Raw genomic sequence first — 12,167 nt, 5'->3', positions numbered from 1 at the left:
TCCCTCTCCTTCTCCCTCCCTTCCCCTCTCACTAAAATAAAAATAAAAATTAACTTAAAAAAGGGGGGATTCTTACATTCTATGCAACAAGAACTATATACATATACTATCTTCCATAAACTGATGGAGTTGTCTTTAAGACCCCCTTTTAACTATTAACATCTGTCTCAATTCACTGATTCACTGACTCAACCCCTATCCACAAAGAATGTGGAAAGATCTTTTTGGTAAATTATGCACTAGCAAGAGTTTTATACTGGTGGGCTATTGTATAATGTGGTGATCTGCTGAAGAAATTCTGGGAAGTAACCTGCTTACAGAAATGGACCATTAAGGGAAAAATGGCTCATTTAAATTGGCTCAGCCCATTTAATAATGCAAACAAATTAATGACTACCCACTTGAGGGAGGAGGTCAATTCAGGCACAGGAAGAAATGCTCAAAGAAAGGACAGCAGCGTGCCCTGGAGTGAGGCACTCTAGCCCCAACGCCAGGAGATATGGCTTCTAGTCTCAACTCTGCCTTAATCTGGCCTTACAAACGGGGTGTGTTAACCTCTCTCAGTACTGGTGTTTCTAATGACTGAAGGAGGTCAGATCGTCCTGAAATCCTTTAAGCTCTTGTACCCTACAAGTCTGCACGGATTTGGAAAAGAGATGGCAGTGAAAGGAAGTTAAATCTAAGGCTACACATCCATAAATAAAAGCACTTAAAAAACATCTTGTCTATATCTTGTACTTTCATTTTTAATCTAATTTGTAAGATTTAGAGCTATTATTTCAGAGGGCAACTTTTTAGAGATCAAAAGAGAAAGGCTATGATGTAAGCTAAAAGATTCAATCTTCTGAATGATTTTCATGATGTGGATATTTGGTACGATGAAAACTAACCATCAAAAAAATGGACTGAATATTTGACTTTCATTGCCCAAAAAACATGTTTAAACCTGTTTCCAAAACACATGCCTAAATCATCACTGAAGCATTTCAAAGGTTGGTTATTGAAGATGCTATCTTTATTGACATTGCCATTTTGTCTAAACTTCATCCTATCAATTACCATTAACCCTGTCCTTGTCCTGACACTATCTAAACTAAATTTGTCTGACTTCATTCACTCAAAAAAAAAGTTTACTTTTCCCACGTGGATTGAGAAAGGGTCATCACTGTTCTAGAGGAACTCACAATCTAATGGGGGAAGCAGAAAAGTAGGCAAATAATTACAATTCAATTAGATGGACTATGATTCTTGTTCTGCCTTCTCAGTGTTGGCCTGAGACCCATTTTACCTGTATTGCCCTTTTCTTAATATTTTTCTTTAAATAAACTTGCTACTATAACCTAACATGCTTATGTCAAAACTACATTTTATATCATCTCTATATGTGAAAATCAGTAGCAATTGTCAAATATATACATATATAAAACCACTAAAGTAAATATATTGTTGATGAGTGTCCTAAAAACAGCTTATTGTGGAAAGAAACAGATTTGCACTTCAGAAAGTTAAGCTTTCAATTTGGTTTGGAGTATTAATTGAACAGGTACTGAGACTATAAAAGTAGAGGTTAGGACCCAAATAATGACAGTAACTGTTGACATAGAGATAGAGAGAATCACTTGAGCATCTGTACAGGGGGCAAGTCAGCAGGACTTTGGGCATGACTTGGTTGTGGGGAATGAAAGAAAGGCAGGTGTCAAGGATGATCTCCAGGTTTCTGTCCTGGGTGACTGAGTGCAGTCAGGTATCAGCTTCCTGGATGCTTCTGGTACCTGCAATGTTCAGTGGATCATTAAAGGTCCTTATCTGCACCTGAGAGGTTTACTGATGAGATATTATGGCATTAGTTTCACTGTGCACTCCCACATGAGTCAGTTTAGCAAAATAGCTGTATGGACATTGGTTTGTTGGGGCAGGAAGACAGACCAAATCAGGTAACTTAAGCCATGAAGTAGACCCCAAACTACACTTTGCCCCTCTGAAAAACTAAATGCACTCAAAGACTTTATACCGAAGCAGTCTCAGATGGCCTCCAGGCTCAAGTCTAAGCTCACTTGACTGGCTAAAAGAAAATAAAAATCCAATGTCTGAAGAAATAATGTAGTCCTTGACTTGCTCATTCCCCGTTTAAAAAATGTTGCAAATGATGAGGAACAGATGGAAAAATTGTTGATACTTCAGATAATGTCACTGGAAGCATGTCCCCATGCTTCAGATGTGGCCTCCACTTGTGCTGCCTCAGTCAATAATGGATGTTCCTGAGGAAGGAAGCAAAAGGATAAAAATACCTAATTACTAGTCAGCACAGCAAGAACAGCCACGCTGACCTGTTAACAGGATGAGGACCCTGTACGGTTGCTCTTTGCTGCGTGATCAAACAGGTTATTAACTAGGCATTCTTCAGGGTAAAAGCAAACCCGTCAAACACATAGTTGCTTCAGTAAACTGACATATACATTATGAGACACATTATGCATACTCTTAAGGTAATTACTTTCATCATTACAAAATCATCATTTATCTTCTAGGTAGGGCATACTAAAATTTGGAGATTCAGAGACATGATTGATTAAGTAGGCTGGAGCGTCAGAATCCGAAAAACACTAAGATTGCCTAAATGTTTAGGATCTTGGACCGTTTAAAGTACTTTTTAGGTAGAGATGGTATCCAGGAAAAATAAATAACAGGCACAAGTGGAAAGTAGCCAGGGTGGGGAGGAAAACATGAAGGTGCTGATGTCTAATCCATTTCACACTAACAAGAAGCAGTTCTCCTGAATGTCTCCTGGGCGCGCATCCAGCTTTTAGCCATTGAATTCAAACATATATCTACCCTTTAGGAAGGCCAGCGCTTATACCTCTGCCCCAGGCAGTCTTCTTTCACATGTGGCTCTAATGGCACTATTGAGAAAACAGCTCAAAGTGCCACAGATACTGATTCAAGGTCAAAGCATCATCTATCATCTTTATATAGAAAACACAATGCATTAAATTTTTTCAATGTACCTATTAATTTCTATAGAGAGTTCTTAGAATTTCACTGTGACAAAATAGACACTTCACCATTAAGGAAAGAATGATTTTCAAGCAAATCTTTGATCTGGGAAAATCATTCTGGTTCAGTGAAAGAGCTAGTATGCATATGTTTACAAAAATGCAGCTAACATTTAAACACCTCTTCACAGAATCTCACTTGAGAAAGGGTGGCTCAAAATGGCTAATCAAAAACATTTTCTTCCTCTAGAAATTGCTTTTTAAAGAAAGCTAAACACAGAGGCCACCAATTTTTAGCACTGACATAATTCAGATGCTTTTCTTCTGCAGGAGGCAGGGGAGGTCTGTCTCTGTGGCGCCTGTGGCTGAGGAGCAGGAGCTGGGAAAAGGAGTGTCATTCAGGTATGCCCAGAGCAAGAAGAGGAACACCCTGGAGTACTCAACCGATGTCTTCAATCCTTGTAAAACTGTGTGGTCTATAGAGCATAACCATATCAAATGTAATATCATAGTGACAATCCTTGATTAGGTTAGACAGGTGCAAAAGCTATGCTGGATTATGTCCGTTCGTTCTGTTTAATGCAAGTGTAAGATCCTACTACAGCTACCCAGTGCTAAAGGAAAAGATACAGAAATAAATAGTACAGAGTCAACGACTCTCAAAGACAGATGTAAAGACACATAATAGTAAGAGATGCTGAATATTTGAATAAAAGTATTTATGTTCAGTTCTGGAACTGTGTTAGTGAGTCCAATCTCAGTCTGGAGCAAAGAAAGAAGTATTTTAAAACTCTCTCTATGAGCATTAATTTGCTTAAGCATTTAATCATTCATTCAGCAAATATTTATTGAGTATCAACTGCAAGGGCAAAAACAAAATCCCTGGCCCAGGAACGCTTCATTCTAGTGAAAGGGGACAGACAAGAAGCAAAAAATACATAAATACATATTTTTTTCCAGCTGGTGACAGTTCTATGGGAAAAAGTAATGGGGTAAATGGGCTGGAGTTTTAAAGGAGCCCAGGTGATTAGAATGGTTGAACATTTTACTACTGTGTCAAACAGGGTGTGAGAGTAAACCTAGCTGATGAGACCTGAGCAAAAAGGAGGTGGTATTGAGCAGGACCTGTGGGTGTGGAGAGAAACTGTTCGAGACAGCCAGTGCAAAGGCCCAGAGACCGCAGGGAGGTCCGTGCTGCTAGATCAGAGTGAGCAGAGAGCAGAGTGGTGGAAAATCGGGTCAAAGAAATAACTAAAATATACATGCTGGGTTGGAGCATCTTTACTAGCAAGTCACCACCTTAATATTATGCCATGTATTTATATGAATCTTTATTATGCCTAATAGTAAAACAGTAGGTGATATAAATCACAGAGGATATGACTAGAAGGTTTCACAGGAAAAGTAATTATACTAAAATTAATATTTAAATCTCTGACAACCTAGTCACACCACATAGAAGGTTTGACTGAGGAATAATGATTAATAAAAATCAAAAGAAAAATATTAATAAAATGTAATGCCAACTTTCAAGAGACTCACGGTCCATAGATTTTTTTAACCCTCATAAAAATCTAATAAATGAAGTATTCGTGCCCCCAAATTCACAAAGAAACTGATGTAAGAAATGTGCTTTAAATTATATATAGGATGGACAAGCCAGAATTTAAACCTAATTTTTTAAAATTTCTAAATCTTGTGATTTTTACCTGAAAAAATGCTGTTTATTTAAAAACATCATCTTTTCTCTTGGCTTTACCTTTGTAGAAACTGATGTAAGCCAATTCAGTTTTAAAGAAATCCACATAAAATAGAACTATTTTATAACTAACAGGGGTTTCTTCTTTATAGAAGAGAACTAAAGCCAGATGCTTTTAATTGTGTCTATAAGGTCTTCAGTATTACAGTTTGATATTGTAAAAATAAAAAAGTCCTTGCATTGCATTCAGAAACACTCACAATTTATTTGAGAGAAGTCCATTTAGCTTGCGACATCAGAAAAAAGAAGTGGCAAGTCTAACTCTCTGGCAATTTTCATTGGTGGAACGATCTATATAGAACAATCCCTTTTCAAACATTTAAAACCAAAAACTAGCAGAATCCCACTTCCCCATTAGTTTTTTTAAAGTCCCTAAGAACTAATTTTTAAATATAAAAAATATTCAATAATTCTTTCCTAATATTCTATCCTGTCCCACAGAGGATGTGGTTGGAAGGTTTCAGAAGAAGAGCAAGTACAGAGAGAATTAATAATGGAGGTAGATCTTTCTTAATGAGCTAATTTCCAACAATTAATATCATTGCAAGACTAAAATATACGTAAGGTTAAAATTCACCTTCTAAGTGCATCTGTGCATCTCCTTCTTTCACTCTGATGGGGCGGGGTTGCCTCAGGGAGAAGATAGTGGGGAAAAAACACCAAAAAAAAAAAAAAGCCTTCTTGGATGTAACTGTTCACAACTGATATGATACAGCTCCTTCCTTGAAGAGCTGAAATTTCCCCTGCAGTTAAAAGATGTTCCTGTCTTCTTTATCATCCTTTGTAATCAGATAAGTAAGTGAGATCACAAGTGTCATGTCCCAACCCGAGGCAGTATCATGCTGAGCAAAAAGCTTCTTTCTTTGCTCTAGCTTGCCATATGCATTTTCACATCACCAGGTTCTTTACTGCTTGAAAAATTAACACTGGTGAATCCCCTTAATTGGCCCTGACTGGCTGAACTCCGGAAAGGTGCCAATTATACAATCTTCCTGATTTTCAAGGTTTACAGAGTACACATTGTCTGAGAGACCGTCACATTTTATTTTCTGATTTACTTTCAAAGGTGTATACCAGTAAGCAATAAAAATTTTCAGGCTATTTTAATTAAGGGATGTTTGATTCATTAAGCTGTTACAGTTCAGAATGAAAAACAGTGAAGGACACATTAAGCAGGAATGGGAAGTGTAGACGAAATATTCTCTGGGGAAGAGAAGACTCGAACTCTGGTTGTCTCAGTTGTCAAGTTGGTGATGGGGTGACGACGGTGAACAATGACCTATCAGAGCTCCTCCAGACCTGAGACTGCTAAAGATAAGCTAGCCGCTGGGGGCCCTCCCGCTCAGATGTCCAGGTGTGCCTTTCATCTGTGGCTTCCTCACTAAGCGACGTTGAACTGGTTCTCTCAGTCCCTGTTCTAGAGTTTCTGGAGAAGATTGCAGTTCAATGGCAGTGCCATTTATCATAGTAAGCTATCTACCTAGAGATTTTTTGTCATTCAAAAGACTTCCTAAGATGGGTATGTGCTTCTTGCTAACTTTGGGAAGATGACACATAAGAATAAGCCTAATATTTTAATGTTTTATTCCTCCAAATGTAAATATAGACATACTTGTATCTGTTACCATTTTAAACCACTTACATGATTTCAACCATTTAATTTTAACATGTGCTTGTCTCCAACTGCTTCAGATATGACAATGTTCTAGTGCCCCATTCTCTGACATTTTCCACAAATTAGCCTTTTTGGAATAAAGGTGTACGACTGTGAGGACAGTTTAAGTTTGGTGGTACTCCTTAAAACCACAACTGTCTCAGAAGAGGGGGAAGGGAGAATACATGGGGATGGAAGGAGACTAGACTTGGGGTGGCGAACACAAAATACAATGTACAGATGATGTAAAATTGTATACCTGAAACCTGCATAATTTTATTAACCAATGTCACCCCAATATATTTAATTTTTTTTAAAAAAAACAAAAGCTTGTTTTTCTAATGAGCTTTCAGTTCCCTTGTCTTTCCAATGCACTGGTTCAATGAAGTCAACTCTGCAATCCCAGGGAAGTGTCAGATTTTTGCTATCTTCTTTTAATTGATTTTGAAGAATGGCTTATATAATTTAAGTGGACAGGTGTTTTGTGGATGTTGTTATTGTTTTTGTTTTGGGTTTTGTTTTGCTTTTTGCTATTCTTATTAGTTTCTCGTTGTATTGCTTTGTGTTCAGGAAATATGGTTTGTATGACTTCTGCTTTCTGCAATTAGCTGAGATTTTCTTTACACAATTATACGGTTAGTCTTCTGTGCTATATGTGTTTGACAAAACAGTATATTCATTGTTTTGGGGGTACAAAGTTAATTACTAAACGTGTTAATAGTGTTACTTAAAACTCTAGATCCTTTCTTGTTTTTTGTCTAATTGTTCTGTTTAATTTCTAGGGAACTGTCTCCCACTGAGATCAGAAATTGATGGGTTTTCCTTTGTACTTTTAACAGTTTTTTTATTTATATACTTTAAGTCTATATTGTTGGGCACATAATGTTCATGACTGTTATATATTATTGTATATTTTCCTTTTCACAATATGAAATATCCTTCTTTGTCCCTTTCAATGCTTTTTTCTTGGACTCTATTTTGTCTGATGTTAATTTAACAATACATAAATAAACTTTATTTTAGGTAGCATAAACCTGACATGTCTTTCTTGCCCTTCCTTGATTTTAAGTTTACCTAGGTAATTTATTTGAGATATCTCACAAAAAATATAATTGAAGATTTTTAACCAAAGTGAGAGTTTCTTAGTAGCAGAAAAACATTTGTTGTGATTACTTATATATTAGGACTTCTTGCCATCATAATTTAAGTTTTTTGTTTAACTTTGTTACTAACTGCATTTTTTTTCTTCATAATTTTCTTGTGCCCTATTGATTAAGGGTAGAGTAGATTTATCATACTAATTTGGGAGTAGAAAGATTTGTTCAATTGTTTTTCATATATGGTTGAATGTTATGTATTTTATTTCTATTTTTCCCAGTCTTTAACCTTACAAGTATCATATATTTCCAATACTCACATTTAAGGTATATTCTCTATTAGTGATAATACTTAATTTGAAATGAGATTCTTTAACATAACTTTCATTATGCCATTCAACTCATCTATTGAGGTTTTCATAGCAATATCATTTTGAGAAACTATGTTATTTTTTTGAATTGATAATTCACACACGTAAAATATGTGTAAAGGTACAAACTGGGATATGGTCAAACATAAGTCTCCTATCCCCATATCCCAGCCTTCCAGCTCTCTTCCCCAGAGACAGTTGCTGGTGTCATTTCTCATGTGTCCTTCCAAAGACAGTTTATTCATAAAAATTCTTGAAGTCTGGCTTTTATGTTTAAACACAATAGTGTTATACTCCATACACTATTCTGCTTTTGAGTTTTGTTTATTTATGTTGCATCAGTTTTCCTTAGCAATATATTTTTAATATCTTTCAACATAAATACATATGGCATTTCATTTTTTGTCTGAACTTTGTTGGTTTTATTTTGAAAAATTTTAAAGAAAATATATTCTTCAAAAAAGCAATGTATTCATATTGTTCAAATTTTTAAATTAGGATATACTATGAAAATTATTTAGCTCTTATTCTCCTTTGCCCAGTTTCTAGCACCAAATCAGGGAACTGCTAGTTTTATTTTCTTGCATTGTTTCAAAGTTTTTCTATACAATACAAATGGAATTATTTTCCTTCTCCTTACTCACAAAAAGATAACATACTATATACTTGTCTTTTCACTTAACAGTGTATCTGGAGAGAACTTTCAGTATCTTACCCATTCACTTTTACAATGGAATGGGACCTAATCATTTGAATATACCACATTTGCCATTAATGCTTATTTGATTTATTTCTAACTTATTGCAATTGAATAAAATGCTTCAATTAATAGTTTTTCATATATTATTTCGTCCCCTTTGCAAGCATATCTGTGCAAGTACATCACTAACATTCAAGAATATTTGTAGAAAAAATGCCCATCCTACAAATTATGCCCTCTTTTTTTAAGGCATGGTTTTTCCTTTTATGAATTAACCAGTTTACTATTGGTAGATATTTTTATTGTTTCCAATATGGTGCTAATTCAAAAAAATCTTTATATACAATTAATATATTTATATACATGCAAGTAAAATTTCATCTGTGTACATGCACATTTGTGACCTAACTTCCCAGGCCTGCAATTGCTAGGTCAAGGATATTTTATAACTTGACATGTATTGACTAACTGTCCTAACTGCTCTTCATACAGATTGTGCTGATCTTACTCTCAGCAAGCAACATATGGGAGCTTATTTTCTCTTGCTTTAACCAAATCAGTGTATTTTCAATGCATTCAAACTTTACTAATTTTAGAGGTCAAAATGTTATCATCTAATTGTATTTTTAGCTTGCACTTTTCTTACCATGAGTGGGGCTGAGCATATTGTTAAATATTTAAGAACCATTTATATCCTCATCCATTTTCCCCATTGTTGGGGTTTTATTGATTTACAGGAACTCTTCATATATTGAGGGTATTAGTCTTTTGTGACAAATATTTAATGTCCCATATCTTTAGTTGTTATTTTTATAGGTGCAATCATCTCTTGGAATTCTCTGATATTAATTGTACTTATTTAAAATTTTTCTGTTTGTTCTATTACTCAAAAATATGGGCTGATCTTTGAAAAATCTCTGTACACCTGCTTGCTGTGTTTACTTAAGCCAGCCTCAGTAATTATGGGGGAAAGAGAGGAGGTACTGCCAAGAGCTTACTGGTATTTTATTTTCTGAGTGTAGAGGTTCCCCAGCCTTCCTGGAGGGAAAAGAGTAACTCCCTGGGGCAACTCCTTGCCCTGGCTCCACAGCCCTTTCTCTTAGCCTGTGGGCCAGCTCAGCTACTGCCCAAAATCGGCACAGGTGGGAGAGAGAAGAGAGGGGGACTGCCCAGCATCAACAATAGGAGTTGCCAATTACACACTCAAATGTGTGTCCATCCATACTTCCTTCTAGTAATTACTGACTCTGAGCCTGGCTTTCCCCAGAATTGTTCCTAGCTGGGTAGAAGTACTCTTTTGGCATGTTTTGGGCCATATTTTCTGCAGCTTATTTCTCCCATGATCTGTTTCTATGCAATTGGTTTGGTTGTTTGTTGGCCAACAGTCTGCTTGGTTGGCTTTAATATTTAGGAGTTCCTTAAGATTTCTGGTCTGTATTAGCATTCTTCCTTGATTCCCAGCCAACTGATAGTTTACTGTAAAATATTGTTTCTGTTATTCTTTGGCATTTGGGGAAGGAAGAAAGGTGTATACTTAAGACACTATCTTAAGCTAACCTTCCCAAATTACTTTGAAAAACCAAGAGGTAGGAACAGGACCTACCTTTTCAACTACACGGCTTTGCTTGTAGGCTTCTTGAAATCAGGCATGATGAATAGATACCTTGGTACCTGCTTAGCATGCTGTCTGGCTCATAAGTGGCTCAATAAGTGTTTATGGTATTATGAAAGCAAGGAAGAAAGGAGAAAAAAGGGAACTTGAAGAATAATTTTTATTAGGGCCAGTTCAACGTTTTTATTGAATAATACTACATGCAAGACCCCGCTGAGCACAGGTACTATGGAAATGAATAAAACTCTCTCCTCGCGCTTGCACAGGTGTGAGCAGGGAAGGTAGAGAAGCATGCTTCCTAAAGTTCAAGAACTGATATTTTAACAGAAAAACCTAGTAGAAATATGTTGTAGCTCTACAGTCTTGAGAGGAGAGCAGAGAAAGTAATTACTTATTTGGACAAATAGAAAAAGGCATTTCAAGGTGACTAAAAAACTGGAGGTGGGGGAAAAGAAGATAGAGGTCTAAATCATGTTTTATTATATGCACAGAAAAGGCTTTGAAGCTGTTTCTCCAACTCTTTCATATACCCCGTCATAAAAGTGAGCAATAACTGTAATTTTTACTTTATTTTTATTGTTTGCACTATTACAGATGTCCCCATTTTCTCCCCCTTTTCCCACCTCTCTCCAGCCCCCCTCACCCCTGTTCCCTCTGGCCATTACCACACTCATCTGTATCTACGGACTATGCACATATATGTTCTTTGGCTAATCCCATCCCCTTCTTTCATCCAGGCCCCTCTCCCCTCCCCCCACTCCCCTCTGACAGCTGTCAGTCTCCACTTCTGGGATTATATCCTAAGAATAACTGTATTTTTAAAAAGATGGCCAAAAAGGAACATTTCTTGGAAATAGAGGTGACAGATAAACAACTGCATGCCAAAATTATTTAAAATATTAAAATAAATTATCTTTTGAACTTTGCTACAAGTAAAGTAAATTTTTCTTTTAGCACACATTAGATTTGCTTTTAGAGAGTGTATTGATGCATTGAAGTTGTCTTAGAAAAGTGGCTCAATATTAGCAAGAGTTTAATGGCTCTGCTGGGTGCTCCACTCTGAAAATCTTAATAGCTCACTTCTGCCTTCTAGCATGAATACTTCAGATTTTTAATTTTATATATTTTTATTACAAGAAAGATAGGAATCTTTAAAGTTTAAAAATAACTAGAGAGAGGATTAAATATCTTATAATTAGACCATTTGGTAATAGCGATTATTAATATTTTGGCATATATCTCTCTGGTGTTTAGTCCATTCATGCATCACACACATAGAATTAAAGTGGGATGAATTAAAATACATAATATTTTAAAACATTTTTTACTTAAAATACATCATAACATCTATCCATATTATTAACTACTCCACAATAGACTTTATAAGGACTGCATTATCATTCATTACGCTCCTATTTTTGGACATTTATGTTATTTTTTTATACTCTAAACACTGTCACAGTGGACATCCTTTTTATACATACTTGATTATTTCTTAGAATAAATTCCTAGTAGTAGAATTATTGTGTCGAGAGCATGCATATCTTTAAGGCAATATGCAGCTGAATCGCTCTTCTGCAATGTTGTGCCAGTGCCTGTGAACAGCTTCCATTGACAGCTTTGCTCTTAGCCATCATCTCGTAGTGTTGCCAAGCCGGAGTTTGAAAATGGTATTTTATTGCTGTAATTTACATTTCTCTGATTACTAGTATTTTTTACTATTTTTCATATGTATTTTGGTTTTTTACATTGTTTTACATATTGAGTTTCATAGGATAGGACAGGACAGGAAGAGTAAGATAACCTGGGGCAAAGTAGGGTAGGGTAGTGCCGCCTGACACCCTGACAAACAATGGTATCTGCAGACTGCTAGACGGGTGTGGGCTGAAACAATAGAACAGTTAAGAGGTGGGCCAGTCTAAAGTTGGACTGGACTAAGGCAAACTCCCAGGATGCATGACCCTCTTCTTCCTTCTCTCCA

At 36.1% G+C, this 12,167-nt stretch overlaps 1 long non-coding RNA gene across 1 annotated transcript in view; it reads right to left on the bottom strand.

Annotated features, from left to right (window-relative positions):
• Window positions 1-1,563: 1,563 nt before the first annotated feature.
• LOC119056446 (uncharacterized) overlaps window positions 1,564-12,167 on the bottom strand; it is a 49,205-nt gene continuing 38,601 nt past the window's right edge. Inside the window, exon 4 of the long non-coding RNA XR_005083879.2 lies at window positions 1,564-2,258. This is a non-coding gene — a long non-coding RNA (uncharacterized LOC119056446). The remainder of the gene's footprint in view (window positions 2,259-12,167) is intronic.

Source organism: Artibeus jamaicensis, unplaced genomic scaffold (genome assembly GCF_021234435.1).
Source record: "Artibeus jamaicensis isolate MK-2021 breed Jamaican fruit bat unplaced genomic scaffold, CSHL_Jam_final scaffold_474, whole genome shotgun sequence".
Lineage (NCBI taxonomy): Eukaryota > Metazoa > Chordata > Mammalia > Chiroptera > Phyllostomidae > Artibeus > Artibeus jamaicensis.
The sequence above is the reverse complement of the archived record's forward strand: the minus strand, read 5'-3'. Positions and strand labels throughout refer to the sequence as shown.